Here is a 17,293-nt window from a genome sequence, read left to right on the forward strand (position 1 = left end):
GAGATTTGAGCTAACTAGACGCGGAAACAGACTCAGGTGCATATGGCATGGCGGGGCGGGGCGGGGGGAGGGGGGGCGGGGGTTGCGTTGGCACGCACTGATTTAAGAAGCTGGAAAACACGCTCCCAAGAGCAGAATGTTGGGAGTCTGGCCCATTGTTTAAGATCCAAAGTGGGGGGCACCTGGATGGCACAGTCAGCTGCGTCCGACTGTTGGTTTCTGCTCAGGTCGTGACCTCAGGATCGTGAGATGAAGCCCCACAGCGGGGTGAGTCTTCAGCCAGGAGTCTGCTTAGATTTCTCTCGCCGTCTGCCCCTCCCCTCCCTTCCCTTCCAACAAATCAATAAATAAATCTTTTTTTTTTTAAATGTTTATTTATTTATGATAGTCACACACACACAGAGAGAGAGAGAGAGAGAAAGAGAGAGAGAGGCAGAGACATAGGCAGAGGGAAAAGCAGGCTCCATGCACCCGGAACCCGACGTGGGATTGGATCCCGGGTCTCCAGGATCACGCCGTGGGCCAAAGGCAGGCGCTAAACCGCTGCGCCACCCAGGGATCCCAAGGATGCTTAACTCTTAGAAATCTTTAATTTCCAGTGAAAACTAAGAAGCAAGCCACCGTGAACCATCTTAGCATTTTGTGGCTTGGCAGATTTATCCTTTTGTAATTTCTAGAAACACATGCTTTCTCATGTACATTTCTTACTGTGGCACTAAACACGTTTATTAATAGATCCAAATATATTCAATTCCTCTATTTAAGAAAAAAAGCAAAAAGCGGATAAGCCACTTTTTTTGTTCAGTAAGCGATGTTTCAATGTTTCATTTATTATCTTATTTGGATGTGATCCGGATATCTAACGAAAGTAACTCATCTCTTAGCTTAGCTTAGCAAAACTTTAAGGTTTCAGGCGGAGTCAGTTAGGTTGAGCGTCCGCTTTCAGCTCAGGTCATGATCCCAGGGTCCTGGGATCAAGGCCTGAGTCAGGCTCCCTGCCCAGCAGAGTCCGATTCTCCCTCTCCCTCTGCCCCCTGCTCATGCTCTCTCACACACACTCTATCTCAAATAAATACATAGAATTGGAAAAAAAATAAAAAGTAAAAAAATACAAATAATAATAATGATAATTCACCTAGGAGTGCTTGGCTGGCTTAGTTGGTAGAGCATGCAAGTCTTGATCTCTGGGTCGCGGGTTCCAGCCCCACATTGGGTGTGGAGATTACTTAAATAAACAATAGAGCTGAAACATTCCATTGTAGGCACACAAAAAAACAGTTCATCTAAAAACGTTTTATCCTATTCGTATGTATTTGATTTACTTGTTTTGTTAAATTATATTCAGACTACCCACAGAATTTCATGAGACAGGAGACAAAATCTGCCTCACGCCGAGGTATTTTCCTTGCTGGCAAATTTTATAAGAGATCCTTTTTAAAAAGATTTTATTGATTTTATATATATATATATATATATATATATATATATATATATATATATATTTTTTTTTTTTTTTTTTTTTTATGATAGGCACACAGTGAGAGAGAGAGAGAGGCAGAGACACAACACAGGCAGAGGGAGAAGCAGGCTTCATGCACCGGGAGCCCGACGTGGGATTCGATCCTCGATCTCCAGGATCGCGCCCTGGGCCAAAGGCAGGCGCCAAACCGCTGCGCCACCCAGGGATCCCCCCTTATTGATTTTAAATATTCTCTTTATTCATGAGAAACACGGAGAGAGGTAGAGACCTAAGCAGAGGAAGAAGAGGGAGAAGCAAGCTCCCTGCAGAGAGCCCTTTGCGGACCTCGATCCCAGGACTCTGGGATCAGGCCCTAGATTCATGAGGGCAGACACTCGACCCCTGAACCGCCCAGGTGTCTTAAGGGTTTTAAGGGGGCAGGCCTGGGTGGCTCAGCGGTTTAGCGCCGTCTTCAGCCCCGGACGTGATCCTGGGGATCCAAGATCGGGTCCCACGTCAGGCTCCCTGCATGGAGCCTGCTTCTCTCTCCCTCTCTGCTTTTCATAAGTAAATGAAAACTTAAGGGAAAAAAAAAAAAAAGAGGCAAAACTAAAACTTAAAAACAGCTTTAGGGAAATGAACAACCTAAACCAGAAAGAGAAAAACAGTAGTACAACGGTCAGTTGCTCCCACAAACCGTGAAAGTGCGGCTGAGGTTAGCAGAGCTGGAGAAGAAAAGAAAACAAGAAGTCAACTTCGATTCGAGTCTCGCCCTGAGCTTTCCTCTTGCGCTAAGCCCCGCTCCCAACCCTCCCCGAGAACAGCAAAGAGCCTCTGTAAGCGCGGCTCCGGAGAACTTAGGCTCTGTCTTTGACAACCCAGTGTTTCCCCGAGGGGGTGCACCGTTCCTGGAGGTACTGCAATACCAGGTCGATGCGCGGAGTGGACGGAGCAAGCTCCTATTCCATCTCCCTGCTCCAAAAATCCATTTAATATATTGTCCTCGGATAGAGGACGTATCAGATATTAAACTGATAAGAACAGATACTACACTTGATCTTAGCCAAAAGGCCGAGAAGCGATACCGCCGCGCACCCCCCCGCGCACGCCCTCCCGACGACGTCCACCTTACACTCACGGTGACTCGCCTCCCGCTCCGCCCACGTCCCGCTCCCCCCGCTTCTCCCACCGTGGCACGGGCGGCACTAGCCGCTAGGCTCTCCTGAGCCCTTGTAAAGTCTCTTCCTTTTAAAAGACAAACGATGCGTCCGTCGTCGCGTCGTCGCCGGCCCCGCAAGGCCCTTCCTAATTTGAATGGCCCGCCCCTCCGCGCGCGGAGCCCTAGAGGCGCGGCGGGCGGCGGAACCCGGCTGCGGGCCAGGCGCCCTCGGCTTCCCGCTTTGGCCCGCCTCGGGGGAGGGCCGTGGAACCGGGCGTGGGGCTGGCGCCGGGGGCTGGCGCGGAGTCGTCCCAGGGCCCAGGAGGCTCCTCACGTCGTCACTGCGGGACCCTACAGGCTGGCTGGGGCCAGGGCGTGGGGAGCCCAGAAGCGCCTGGCTGGCGTCACCTGCCAAGGGCTCCAGACACCAGTTAGGACCCGAGACCGGGCCCTGAACGGGTGGCCTCCCTACCGCCCCATCGGGAGGGCTCCCTGGGCATCTACCTAACCCCCTGGGCCTCCGTTTCCCCAGGGCAGAAGTGGCCACCTTCCTACGTTCCCTCCTTCGTGGGACTGAGGGAAGGCCGAGGTAGCTCGTGACCTGACCTGGGGGTTTGAGTGGTCCAGGATGTGGGTCCTAGGTGCCACGAGGTACCAGTGGAGGCGTCGTGCCTGTGACACCGAAACGAGTGAGCCGCGTGCGCTATACCGTAGCCAGACGCTTCTCCTCGGCTGGGCCAGACTTGCGCTCAGCGCTCTCTTCGCGTCCAACTTGCAGAGTTTACCTGCGGAAGGAGGGAAGGAGCGGTGGAGGCAGAGGTTAGGCAACTGGCCCGAGACCACACAGCTTGGCGAGTGCAAGGGGCAGGCTAGGCCGAGGAAGCCGGGGGCGCCGACAAACGAGGAATGGTTCTTCTGAGTCAGGCCCACGAGGAGACTGAGCATTGCCGATGCTGACACACGGGTCCTCTGGGGTCCTCTGCCCGCTGCCTCCGCCGACGGGACGCGGGCGGGGGTGGGGGGTGGGGCGGGTGCGCCCCGGAGCGTGGAGCTGGCGTGCGTGGGCGCTAAGCCCTGCGGACCTGTGGGACCTAGCGAGTCACCTGGCCTCCTCCGTCAACCCTTCCATCTGACATCTCTAAACCGGGAGATGATGAGATGACAACTTATCAGACATGATTATTAGCAGTAAGGATACAGGCTTCTTTCTTTTTTTTAAGATTCAATTCATTCATTCATTCATTCTTTCATGCATGCATGTATGTATGTATGTATGTATGTATGTATGTATGTATGAGAGACCGAGGGGGAGAGAGAGGCAGAGACATAGGCAGGGGGAGGAACGGGCTCCCTCCCAGGAGCCCCATGCACGACTCGATCCCAAGACCCGGGATCACCACCTGGGCCACAGACTGACTGACGCTCAACCGCTGAGCCACCCAGGTGGCCCACGACACATGTTCCGCATACGGTATATCGGTGAGAACCAGACGCAGGCCAAAACCTGTCAGGCAGGTCCTTTCTCTGTAGCCTCCTCGTCTGGAAAGGGAGACTATCAACAGCTGGCAGAGAGTCCTGTGCTTCATCTTCCCTCATCCACCCAGGGCCCCTGCTTCTCCCTTACCTGGCTTCCCTGTATTCCACAGCACGGCGTCACTTGACATTTTATACATTTATTTATTGCCGTTTAGCCTCATAGCATGTAAGCTCTAGAACGGGGAGCTTGTTCTGTTTGGTGCACATTTATACCTCCAGCGCTTCCATCGAACAGAACGTGGCATACGCTGACTATATTTCATTGAGTAAACGAATCAGTAAATATTATATAATGTGACCCGTACCTATAGAAAGTGACTAGCCAACCTCTGGGCCTGTCGTAATCATGACTCTGCCTGGGTTCTAGTATAGTTCCGCTCCCTTCCACGCTCCTAAGGCCATCTTGTGCTCGCCAATTTAGCTTTGTAGCATTTCATCTTAGAATGAGGTGCTTTGGATTGCAGATATGCATGTTCTGTCAAGGAAAAGGAATATTTGGGATCCCTGGGTGGCGCAGCGGTTTGGCGCCTGCCTTTGGCCCAGGGCGCGATCCTGGAGACCCGGGATCGAATCCCACATCGGGCTCCCGGTGCGTGGAGCCTGCTTCTCCCTCTGCCTGTGTCTCTGCCCCTCTCTCTCTCTCTCTCTCTCTCTGTGACTATCATAAATAATTTTTTAAAAAAATGTACATAAAAAAAAGGAAAAGGAATATTTATCATCGTGAAGTAGTGATTTCCTATTCTAGGGGGCACCTGGTTGGCTGGGTCCTCCGAGCACGTGACTCTTAATATCGAGGTCATGAGTTCAAGTCCCACGCCTGATGTGGAGCCTAATGAAAAATAAACAAATAAAATACTTAAAGAAAAAGATTTTATTTATTTATTCGTGAGAGACACATAAAGAGTGTCAGAGACGGCAGAGGGAGAAGCTGGCTCCTCGCCAGGAGCCGGATGCGGGACTCTGTCCCAGGATCCGGGATCACCCCCGGAGCCAAAGGCAGATGTCCAACCACTGAGCTACCCAGGTGCCCTTAAATAAAATACTTTATTTTTCTTAAAAAATTTTATTTATTTATTCATGAGAACACACACACACACACACACACACACACACACAGAGGCAGAGACACAGGGAGAAGCAGGGAGAAGCAGGCTCCATGCAGGGAGCCCGACGTGGGACTCGATCCCGGGTCTGCAGTATCACGCTCTGGGCCGAAGGCAGGCACCAAACCCCTGAGCCACCGGGGCTGCCCTAAAATACTTTAAAAAATGGTTTATCGGGGCACCTGGGTGGCTCAGTTGGTTAGGCATCTCCCTTCGTCTCAGGTCTTGAGCCTAGGATCCTGGGATCGAGTTCTGCATCGGGCTCCCTGCGAGGAGCCTGTTTCTCCCTCTGCCTATGTCTCTGCCTCTGTCTCTGTGTCTCTTGTGAATAAATAGATAAATAATCTTTAAAAAAATAATAGAATCTTTAGAAAAATCACTCGAGGTGGGACAGTTTGCCACCTTGCTGCTCAAAGTGTGGTCCCTACCCCAGCAGCACCGGGGTCCCATGAGCATGTTGGAAATGCAGAGCCACAGAGTATTTAACAAGACTCTCCTGGAACGCACGTGTACCTTACGGGTTGACGAGCGTTCTGCTACAGGACTTGATGACTGAGGGAGAGAGACGGGAGCAGCAGCAAACATAGTTTTTAGGATCTCAGCTCTCACAACCAATATACGCAACCCAATCTTCTCACCGCTCTTCTCTCACCTTTACCTTCTGAACCTCTGAGGAGAGTCTGCAAAGCAGTTTCCACAATCTTCTGGTGGTCAGACAGAGAAAAGGAGGGTGCCCAGAACACAGGAGGCAAGGTTTCGTTTTTTCTTTTTAAGTTGTTAGTGACTCAGAGCCTCCAAGAACTGTGGCTGGGATAATAAAAAAGCCTTAATGCTCCTGGAGAGAGACGAACAAAGAAGCGTGGAGCTGTCACACTGCGTTTCTTTGACACGTGTCGGTGTTGATCCAAGCCTGAAAGCCCAGGATGTTACGCGTGGTGGTCAAGGCAGTGCATGGGCCCACAGAGCGCCTGCCCCCAGCCTCTCATCCCGAATATATTCAGGATCCTGGGACTAAAATAGCAGGGCTTATGTGCTGGAGAGCAAGTTTCATGTCCCGCTAGATTAGATCTGTAATACTAGTGAGACTCAGAACCCAGAACGGGGCTTCACAAGTTGCCTGCCATTATTTAGCACCCACTGTGTGCCAGCTAATCCCTTCGTTTTCTGTTTTGGTCTTTCCACAATCCCAAAGGGAAAATGTTATCTATCATGTTTTTCACCTGAAGAAATCGAGGCTGCCAAGGACCACCGCCCAATATCTTCATTCAGCTTTCTTCCTCTTCCTCCTCTCACAGAATTAAGGGGACCCTTACTCTTGGCTGGTTGTTTTACATCTTGGTTATCGGTGGATCCTTATTCCCATCCACCATGTGAGGACGTGGGTCAGGGTTTATGATCTCCACTTAACAGATGGGAAAACTGAGCTTCAGAAAGAGATTTGAGCTAACTAGACGCGGAAACAGACTCAGGTGCATATGGCATGGCGGGGCGGGGCGGGGGGAGGGGGGGCGGGGGTTGCGTTGGCACGCACTGATTTAAGAAGCTGGAAAACACGCTCCCAAGAGCAGAATGTTGGGAGTCTGGCCCATTGTTTAAGATCCAAAGTGGGGGGCACCTGGATGGCACAGTCAGCTGCGTCCGACTGTTGGTTTCTGCTCAGGTCGTGACCTCAGGATCGTGAGATGAAGCCCCACAGCGGGGTGAGTCTTCAGCCAGGAGTCTGCTTAGATTTCTCTCGCCGTCTGCCCCTCCCCTCCCTTCCCTTCCAACAAATCAATAAATAAATCTTTTTTTTTTTTTAATGTTTATTTATTTATGATAGTCACACACACACACAGAGAGAGAGAGAGAGAAAGAGAGAGAGAGGCAGAGACATAGGCAGAGGGAAAAGCAGGCTCCATGCACCCGGAACCCGACGTGGGATTGGATCCCGGGTCTCCAGGATCACGCCGTGGGCCAAAGGCAGGCGCTAAACCGCTGCGCCACCCAGGGATCCCAAGGATGCTTAACTCTTAGAAATCTTTAATTTCCAGTGAAAACTAAGAAGCAAGCCACCGTGAACCATCTTAGCATTTTGTGGCTTGGCAGATTTATCCTTTTGTAATTTCTAGAAACACATGCTTTCTCATGTACATTTCTTACTGTGGCACTAAACACGTTTATTAATAGATCCAAATATATTCAATTCCTCTATTTAAGAAAAAAAGCAAAAAGCGGATAAGCCACTTTTTTTGTTCAGTAAGCGATGTTTCAATGTTTCATTTATTATCTTATTTGGATGTGATCCGGATATCTAACGAAAGTAACTCATCTCTTAGCTTAGCTTAGCAAAACTTTAAGGTTTCAGGCGGAGTCAGTTAGGTTGAGCGTCCGCTTTCAGCTCAGGTCATGATCCCAGGGTCCTGGGATCAAGGCCTGAGTCAGGCTCCCTGCCCAGCAGAGTCCGATTCTCCCTCTCCCTCTGCCCCCTGCTCATGCTCTCTCACACACACTCTATCTCAAATAAATACATAGAATTGGAAAAAAAATAAAAAGTAAAAAAATACAAATAATAATAATGATAATTCACCTAGGAGTGCTTGGCTGGCTTAGTTGGTAGAGCATGCAAGTCTTGATCTCTGGGTCGCGGGTTCCAGCCCCACATTGGGTGTGGAGATTACTTAAATAAACAATAGAGCTGAAACATTCCATTGTAGGCACACAAAAAAACAGTTCATCTAAAAACGTTTTATCCTATTCGTATGTATTTGATTTACTTGTTTTGTTAAATTATATTCAGACTACCCACAGAATTTCATGAGACAGGAGACAAAATCTGCCTCACGCCGAGGTATTTTCCTTGCTGGCAAATTTTATAAGAGATCCTTTTTAAAAAGATTTTATTGATTTTATATATATATATATATATATATATATATATATATATTTTTTTTTTTTTTTTTTTTTTTTTTTTATGATAGGCACACAGTGAGAGAGAGAGAGAGGCAGAGACACAACACAGGCAGAGGGAGAAGCAGGCTTCATGCACCGGGAGCCCGACGTGGGATTCGATCCTCGATCTCCAGGATCGCGCCCTGGGCCAAAGGCAGGCGCCAAACCGCTGCGCCACCCAGGGATCCCCCCTTATTGATTTTAAATATTCTCTTTATTCATGAGAAACACGGAGAGAGGTAGAGACCTAAGCAGAGGAAGAAGAGGGAGAAGCAAGCTCCCTGCAGAGAGCCCTTTGCGGACCTCGATCCCAGGACTCTGGGATCAGGCCCTAGATTCATGAGGGCAGACACTCGACCCCTGAACCGCCCAGGTGTCTTAAGGGTTTTAAGGGGGCAGGCCTGGGTGGCTCAGCGGTTTAGCGCCGTCTTCAGCCCCGGACGTGATCCTGGGGATCCAAGATCGGGTCCCACGTCAGGCTCCCTGCATGGAGCCTGCTTCTCTCTCCCTCTCTGCTTTTCATAAGTAAATGAAAACTTAAGGGAAAAAAAAAAAAAAGAGGCAAAACTAAAACTTAAAAACAGCTTTAGGGAAATGAACAACCTAAACCAGAAAGAGAAAAACAGTAGTACAACGGTCAGTTGCTCCCACAAACCGTGAAAGTGCGGCTGAGGTTAGCAGAGCTGGAGAAGAAAAGAAAACAAGAAGTCAACTTCGATTCGAGTCTCGCCCTGAGCTTTCCTCTTGCGCTAAGCCCCGCTCCCAACCCTCCCCGAGAACAGCAAAGAGCCTCTGTAAGCGCGGCTCCGGAGAACTTAGGCTCTGTCTTTGACAACCCAGTGTTTCCCCGAGGGGGTGCACCGTTCCTGGAGGTACTGCAATACCAGGTCGATGCGCGGAGTGGACGGAGCAAGCTCCTATTCCATCTCCCTGCTCCAAAAATCCATTTAATATATTGTCCTCGGATAGAGGACGTATCAGATATTAAACTGATAAGAACAGATACTACACTTGATCTTAGCCAAAAGGCCGAGAAGCGATACCGCCGCGCACCCCCCCGCGCACGCCCTCCCGACGACGTCCACCTTACACTCACGGTGACTCGCCTCCCGCTCCGCCCACGTCCCGCTCCCCCCGCTTCTCCCACCGTGGCACGGGCGGCACTAGCCGCTAGGCTCTCCTGAGCCCTTGTAAAGTCTCTTCCTTTTAAAAGACAAACGATGCGTCCGTCGTCGCGTCGTCGCCGGCCCCGCAAGGCCCTTCCTAATTTGAATGGCCCGCCCCTCCGCGCGCGGAGCCCTAGAGGCGCGGCGGGCGGCGGAACCCGGCTGCGGGCCAGGCGCCCTCGGCTTCCCGCTTTGGCCCGCCTCGGGGGAGGGCCGTGGAACCGGGCGTGGGGCTGGCGCCGGGGGCTGGCGCGGAGTCGTCCCAGGGCCCAGGAGGCTCCTCACGTCGTCACTGCGGGACCCTACAGGCTGGCTGGGGCCAGGGCGTGGGGAGCCCAGAAGCGCCTGGCTGGCGTCACCTGCCAAGGGCTCCAGACACCAGTTGGGACCCGAGACCGGGCCCTGAACGGGTGGCCTCCCTACCGCCCCATCGGGAGGGCTCCCTGGGCATCTACCTAACCCCCTGGGCCTCCGTTTCCCCAGGGCAGAAGTGGCCACCTTCCTACGTTCCCTCCTTCGTGGGACTGAGGGAAGGCCGAGGTAGCTCGTGACCTGACCTGGGGGTTTGAGTGGTCCAGGATGTGGGTCCTAGGTGCCACGAGGTACCAGTGGAGGCGTCGTGCCTGTGACACCGAAACGAGTGAGCCGCGTGCGCTATACCGTAGCCAGACGCTTCTCCTCGGCTGGGCCAGACTTGCGCTCAGCGCTCTCTTCGCGTCCAACTTGCAGAGTTTACCTGCGGAAGGAGGGAAGGAGCGGTGGAGGCAGAGGTTAGGCAACTGGCCCGAGACCACACAGCTTGGCGAGTGCAAGGGGCAGGCTAGGCCGAGGAAGCCGGGGGCGCCGACAAACGAGGAATGGTTCTTCTGAGTCAGGCCCACGAGGAGACTGAGCATTGCCGATGCTGACACACGGGTCCTCTGGGGTCCTCTGCCCGCTGCCTCCGCCGACGGGACGCGGGCGGGGGTGGGGGGTGGGGCGGGTGCGCCCCGGAGCGTGGAGCTGGCGTGCGTGGGCGCTAAGCCCTGCGGACCTGTGGGACCTAGCGAGTCACCTGGCCTCCTCCGTCAACCCTTCCATCTGACATCTCTAAACCGGGAGATGATGAGATGACAACTTATCAGACATGATTATTAGCAGTAAGGATACAGGCTTCTTTCTTTTTTTTAAGATTCAATTCATTCATTCATTCATTCTTTCATGCATGCATGTATGTATGTATGTATGTATGTATGTATGTATGTATGAGAGACCGAGGGGGAGAGAGAGGCAGAGACATAGGCAGGGGGAGGAACGGGCTCCCTCCCAGGAGCCCCATGCACGACTCGATCCCAAGACCCGGGATCACCACCTGGGCCACAGACTGACTGACGCTCAACCGCTGAGCCACCCAGGTGGCCCACGACACATGTTCCGCATACGGTATATCGGTGAGAACCAGACGCAGGCCAAAACCTGTCAGGCAGGTCCTTTCTCTGTAGCCTCCTCGTCTGGAAAGGGAGACTATCAACAGCTGGCAGAGAGTCCTGTGCTTCATCTTCCCTCATCCACCCAGGGCCCCTGCTTCTCCCTTACCTGGCTTTCCTGTATTCCACAGCACGGCGTCACTTGACATTTTATACATTTATTTATTGCCGTTTAGCCTCATAGCATGTAAGCTCTAGAACGGGGAGCTTGTTCTGTTTGGTGCACATTTATACCTCCAGCGCTTCCATCGAACAGAACGTGGCATACGCTGACTATATTTCATTGAGTAAACGAATCAGTAAATATTATATAATGTGACCCGTACCTATAGAAAGTGACTAGCCAACCTCTGGGCCTGTCGTAATCATGACTCTGCCTGGGTTCTAGTATAGTTCCGCTCCCTTCCACGCTCCTAAGGCCATCTTGTGCTCGCCAATTTAGCTTTGTAGCATTTCATCTTAGAATGAGGTGCTTTGGATTGCAGATATGCATGTTCTGTCAAGGAAAAGGAATATTTGGGATCCCTGGGTGGCGCAGCGGTTTGGCGCCTGCCTTTGGCCCAGGGCGCGATCCTGGAGACCCGGGATCGAATCCCACATCGGGCTCCCGGTGCGTGGAGCCTGCTTCTCCCTCTGCCTGTGTCTCTGCCCCTCTCTCTCTCTCTCTCTCTCTCTGTGACTATCATAAATAATTTTTTAAAAAAATGTACATAAAAAAAAGGAAAAGGAATATTTATCATCGTGAAGTAGTGATTTCCTATTCTAGGGGGCACCTGGTTGGCTGGGTCCTCCGAGCACGTGACTCTTAATATCGAGGTCATGAGTTCAAGTCCCACGCCTGATGTGGAGCCTAATGAAAAATAAACAAATAAAATACTTAAAGAAAAAGATTTTATTTATTTATTCGTGAGAGACACATAAAGAGTGTCAGAGACGGCAGAGGGAGAAGCTGGCTCCTCGCCAGGAGCCGGATGCGGGACTCTGTCCCAGGATCCGGGATCACCCCCGGAGCCAAAGGCAGATGTCCAACCACTGAGCTACCCAGGTGCCCTTAAATAAAATACTTTATTTTTCTTAAAAAATTTTATTTATTTATTCATGAGAACACACACACACACACACACACACACACACACAGAGGCAGAGACACAGGGAGAAGCAGGGAGAAGCAGGCTCCATGCAGGGAGCCCGACGTGGGACTCGATCCCGGGTCTGCAGTATCACGCTCTGGGCCGAAGGCAGGCACCAAACCCCTGAGCCACCGGGGCTGCCCTAAAATACTTTAAAAAATGGTTTATCGGGGCACCTGGGTGGCTCAGTTGGTTAGGCATCTCCCTTCGTCTCAGGTCTTGAGCCTAGGATCCTGGGATCGAGTTCTGCATCGGGCTCCCTGCGAGGAGCCTGTTTCTCCCTCTGCCTATGTCTCTGCCTCTGTCTCTGTGTCTCTTGTGAATAAATAGATAAATAATCTTTAAAAAAATAATAGAATCTTTAGAAAAATCACTCGAGGTGGGACAGTTTGCCACCTTGCTGCTCAAAGTGTGGTCCCTACCCCAGCAGCACCGGGGTCCCATGAGCATGTTGGAAATGCAGAGCCACAGAGTATTTAACAAGACTCTCCTGGAACGCACGTGTACCTTACGGGTTGACGAGCGTTCTGCTACAGGACTTGATGACTGAGGGAGAGAGACGGGAGCAGCAGCAAACATAGTTTTTAGGATCTCAGCTCTCACAACCAATATACGCAACCCAATCTTCTCACCGCTCTTCTCTCACCTTTACCTTCTGAACCTCTGAGGAGAGTCTGCAAAGCAGTTTCCACAATCTTCTGGTGGTCAGACAGAGAAAAGGAGGGTGCCCAGAACACAGGAGGCAAGGTTTCGTTTTTTCTTTTTAAGTTGTTAGTGACTCAGAGCCTCCAAGAACTGTGGCTGGGATAATAAAAAAGCCTTAATGCTCCTGGAGAGAGACGAACAAAGAAGCGTGGAGCTGTCACACTGCGTTTCTTTGACACGTGTCGGTGTTGATCCAAGCCTGAAAGCCCAGGATGTTACGCGTGGTGGTCAAGGCAGTGCATGGGCCCACAGAGCGCCTGCCCCCAGCCTCTCATCCCGAATATATTCAGGATCCTGGGACTAAAATAGCAGGGCTTATGTGCTGGAGAGCAAGTTTCATGTCCCGCTAGATTAGATCTGTAATACTAGTGAGACTCAGAACCCAGAACGGGGCTTCACAAGTTGCCTGCCATTATTTAGCACCCACTGTGTGCCAGCTAATCCCTTCGTTTTCTGTTTTGGTCTTTCCACAATCCCAAAGGGAAAATGTTATCTATCATGTTTTTCACCTGAAGAAATCGAGGCTGCCAAGGACCACCGCCCAATATCTTCATTCAGCTTTCTTCCTCTTCCTCCTCTCACAGAATTAAGGGGACCCTTACTCTTGGCTGGTTGTTTTACATCTTGGTTATCGGTGGATCCTTATTCCCATCCACCATGTGAGGACGTGGGTCAGGGTTTATGATCTCCACTTAACAGATGGGAAAACTGAGCTTCAGAAAGAGATTTGAGCTAACTAGACGCGGAAACAGACTCAGGTGCATATGGCATGGCGGGGCGGGGCGGGGGGAGGGGGGGCGGGGGTTGCGTTGGCACGCACTGATTTAAGAAGCTGGAAAACACGCTCCCAAGAGCAGAATGTTGGGAGTCTGGCCCATTGTTTAAGATCCAAAGTGGGGGGCACCTGGATGGCACAGTCAGCTGCGTCCGACTGTTGGTTTCTGCTCAGGTCGTGACCTCAGGATCGTGAGATGAAGCCCCACAGCGGGGTGAGTCTTCAGCCAGGAGTCTGCTTAGATTTCTCTCGCCGTCTGCCCCTCCCCTCCCTTCCCTTCCAACAAATCAATAAATAAATCTTTTTTTTTTTTAATGTTTATTTATTTATGATAGTCACACACACACACAGAGAGAGAGAGAGAGAAAGAGAGAGAGAGGCAGAGACATAGGCAGAGGGAAAAGCAGGCTCCATGCACCCGGAACCCGACGTGGGATTGGATCCCGGGTCTCCAGGATCACGCCGTGGGCCAAAGGCAGGCGCTAAACCGCTGCGCCACCCAGGGATCCCAAGGATGCTTAACTCTTAGAAATCTTTAATTTCCAGTGAAAACTAAGAAGCAAGCCACCGTGAACCATCTTAGCATTTTGTGGCTTGGCAGATTTATCCTTTTGTAATTTCTAGAAACACATGCTTTCTCATGTACATTTCTTACTGTGGCACTAAACACGTTTATTAATAGATCCAAATATATTCAATTCCTCTATTTAAGAAAAAAAGCAAAAAGCGGATAAGCCACTTTTTTTGTTCAGTAAGCGATGTTTCAATGTTTCATTTATTATCTTATTTGGATGTGATCCGGATATCTAACGAAAGTAACTCATCTCTTAGCTTAGCTTAGCAAAACTTTAAGGTTTCAGGCGGAGTCAGTTAGGTTGAGCGTCCGCTTTCAGCTCAGGTCATGATCCCAGGGTCCTGGGATCAAGGCCTGAGTCAGGCTCCCTGCCCAGCAGAGTCCGATTCTCCCTCTCCCTCTGCCCCCTGCTCATGCTCTCTCACACACACTCTATCTCAAATAAATACATAGAATTGGAAAAAAAATAAAAAGTAAAAAAATACAAATAATAATAATGATAATTCACCTAGGAGTGCTTGGCTGGCTTAGTTGGTAGAGCATGCAAGTCTTGATCTCTGGGTCGCGGGTTCCAGCCCCACATTGGGTGTGGAGATTACTTAAATAAACAATAGAGCTGAAACATTCCATTGTAGGCACACAAAAAAACAGTTCATCTAAAAACGTTTTATCCTATTCGTATGTATTTGATTTACTTGTTTTGTTAAATTATATTCAGACTACCCACAGAATTTCATGAGACAGGAGACAAAATCTGCCTCACGCCGAGGTATTTTCCTTGCTGGCAAATTTTATAAGAGATCCTTTTTAAAAAGATTTTATTGATTTTATATATATATATATATATATATATATATATATATATATATTTTTTTTTTTTTTTTTTTTTTTATGATAGGCACACAGTGAGAGAGAGAGAGAGGCAGAGACACAACACAGGCAGAGGGAGAAGCAGGCTTCATGCACCGGGAGCCCGACGTGGGATTCGATCCTCGATCTCCAGGATCGCGCCCTGGGCCAAAGGCAGGCGCCAAACCGCTGCGCCACCCAGGGATCCCCCCTTATTGATTTTAAATATTCTCTTTATTCATGAGAAACACGGAGAGAGGTAGAGACCTAAGCAGAGGAAGAAGAGGGAGAAGCAAGCTCCCTGCAGAGAGCCCTTTGCGGACCTCGATCCCAGGACTCTGGGATCAGGCCCTAGATTCATGAGGGCAGACACTCGACCCCTGAACCGCCCAGGTGTCTTAAGGGTTTTAAGGGGGCAGGCCTGGGTGGCTCAGCGGTTTAGCGCCGTCTTCAGCCCCGGACGTGATCCTGGGGATCCAAGATCGGGTCCCACGTCAGGCTCCCTGCATGGAGCCTGCTTCTCTCTCCCTCTCTGCTTTTCATAAGTAAATGAAAACTTAAGGGAAAAAAAAAAAAAAGAGGCAAAACTAAAACTTAAAAACAGCTTTAGGGAAATGAACAACCTAAACCAGAAAGAGAAAAACAGTAGTACAACGGTCAGTTGCTCCCACAAACCGTGAAAGTGCGGCTGAGGTTAGCAGAGCTGGAGAAGAAAAGAAAACAAGAAGTCAACTTCGATTCGAGTCTCGCCCTGAGCTTTCCTCTTGCGCTAAGCCCCGCTCCCAACCCTCCCCGAGAACAGCAAAGAGCCTCTGTAAGCGCGGCTCCGGAGAACTTAGGCTCTGTCTTTGACAACCCAGTGTTTCCCCGAGGGGGTGCACCGTTCCTGGAGGTACTGCAATACCAGGTCGATGCGCGGAGTGGACGGAGCAAGCTCCTATTCCATCTCCCTGCTCCAAAAATCCATTTAATATATTGTCCTCGGATAGAGGACGTATCAGATATTAAACTGATAAGAACAGATACTACACTTGATCTTAGCCAAAAGGCCGAGAAGCGATACCGCCGCGCACCCCCCCGCGCACGCCCTCCCGACGACGTCCACCTTACACTCACGGTGACTCGCCTCCCGCTCCGCCCACGTCCCGCTCCCCCCGCTTCTCCCACCGTGGCACGGGCGGCACTAGCCGCTAGGCTCTCCTGAGCCCTTGTAAAGTCTCTTCCTTTTAAAAGACAAACGATGCGTCCGTCGTCGCGTCGTCGCCGGCCCCGCAAGGCCCTTCCTAATTTGAATGGCCCGCCCCTCCGCGCGCGGAGCCCTAGAGGCGCGGCGGGCGGCGGAACCCGGCTGCGGGCCAGGCGCCCTCGGCTTCCCGCTTTGGCCCGCCTCGGGGGAGGGCCGTGGAACCGGGCGTGGGGCTGGCGCCGGGGGCTGGCGCGGAGTCGTCCCAGGGCCCAGGAGGCTCCTCACGTCGTCACTGCGGGACCCTACAGGCTGGCTGGGGCCAGGGCGTGGGGAGCCCAGAAGCGCCTGGCTGGCGTCACCTGCCAAGGGCTCCAGACACCAGTTGGGACCCGAGACCGGGCCCTGAACGGGTGGCCTCCCTACCGCCCCATCGGGAGGGCTCCCTGGGCATCTACCTAACCCCCTGGGCCTCCGTTTCCCCAGGGCAGAAGTGGCCACCTTCCTACGTTCCCTCCTTCGTGGGACTGAGGGAAGGCCGAGGTAGCTCGTGACCTGACCTGGGGGTTTGAGTGGTCCAGGATGTGGGTCCTAGGTGCCACGAGGTACCAGTGGAGGCGTCGTGCCTGTGACACCGAAACGAGTGAGCCGCGTGCGCTATACCGTAGCCAGACGCTTCTCCTCGGCTGGGCCAGACTTGCGCTCAGCGCTCTCTTCGCGTCCAACTTGCAGAGTTTACCTGCGGAAGGAGGGAAGGAGCGGTGGAGGCAGAGGTTAGGCAACTGGCCCGAGACCACACAGCTTGGCGAGTGCAAGGGGCAGGCTAGGCCGAGGAAGCCGGGGGCGCCGACAAACGAGGAATGGTTCTTCTGAGTCAGGCCCACGAGGAGACTGAGCATTGCCGATGCTGACACACGGGTCCTCTGGGGTCCTCTGCCCGCTGCCTCCGCCGACGGGACGCGGGCGGGGGTGGGGGGTGGGGCGGGTGCGCCCCGGAGCGTGGAGCTGGCGTGCGTGGGCGCTAAGCCCTGCGGACCTGTGGGACCTAGCGAGTCACCTGGCCTCCTCCGTCAACCCTTCCATCTGACATCTCTAAACCGGGAGATGATGAGATGACAACTTATCAGACATGATTATTAGCAGTAAGGATACAGGCTTCTTTCTTTTTTTTAAGATTCAATTCATTCATTCATTCATTCTTTCATGCATGCATGTATGTATGTATGTATGTATGTATGTATGTATGTATGAGAGACC

At 51.6% G+C, this 17,293-nt stretch overlaps 3 non-coding genes across 3 annotated transcripts; all 3 read right to left on the minus strand.

The window, feature by feature from the left end:
* Positions 1–2,351: 2,351 nt before the first annotated feature.
* LOC140629797 (U2 spliceosomal RNA) lies at positions 2,352–2,542 on the minus strand. Its single transcript, XR_012027618.1, has one exon. It is a non-coding gene; the product is annotated as a U2 spliceosomal RNA (small nuclear RNA).
* A 6,496-nt stretch (positions 2,543–9,038) lies between these two features.
* LOC140629798 (U2 spliceosomal RNA) lies at positions 9,039–9,229 on the minus strand. Its single transcript, XR_012027619.1, has one exon. It is a non-coding gene; the product is annotated as a U2 spliceosomal RNA (small nuclear RNA).
* A 6,494-nt stretch (positions 9,230–15,723) lies between these two features.
* On the minus strand, positions 15,724–15,914 carry LOC140629784 (U2 spliceosomal RNA). The gene has a single exon (XR_012027606.1). It is a non-coding gene; the product is annotated as a U2 spliceosomal RNA (small nuclear RNA).
* Between the last annotated feature and the right edge of the window lie 1,379 nt (positions 15,915–17,293).

This window comes from Canis lupus, unplaced genomic scaffold (assembly GCF_048164855.1).
Source record: "Canis lupus baileyi unplaced genomic scaffold, mCanLup2.hap1 Scaffold_256, whole genome shotgun sequence".
NCBI lineage: Eukaryota > Metazoa > Chordata > Mammalia > Carnivora > Canidae > Canis > Canis lupus.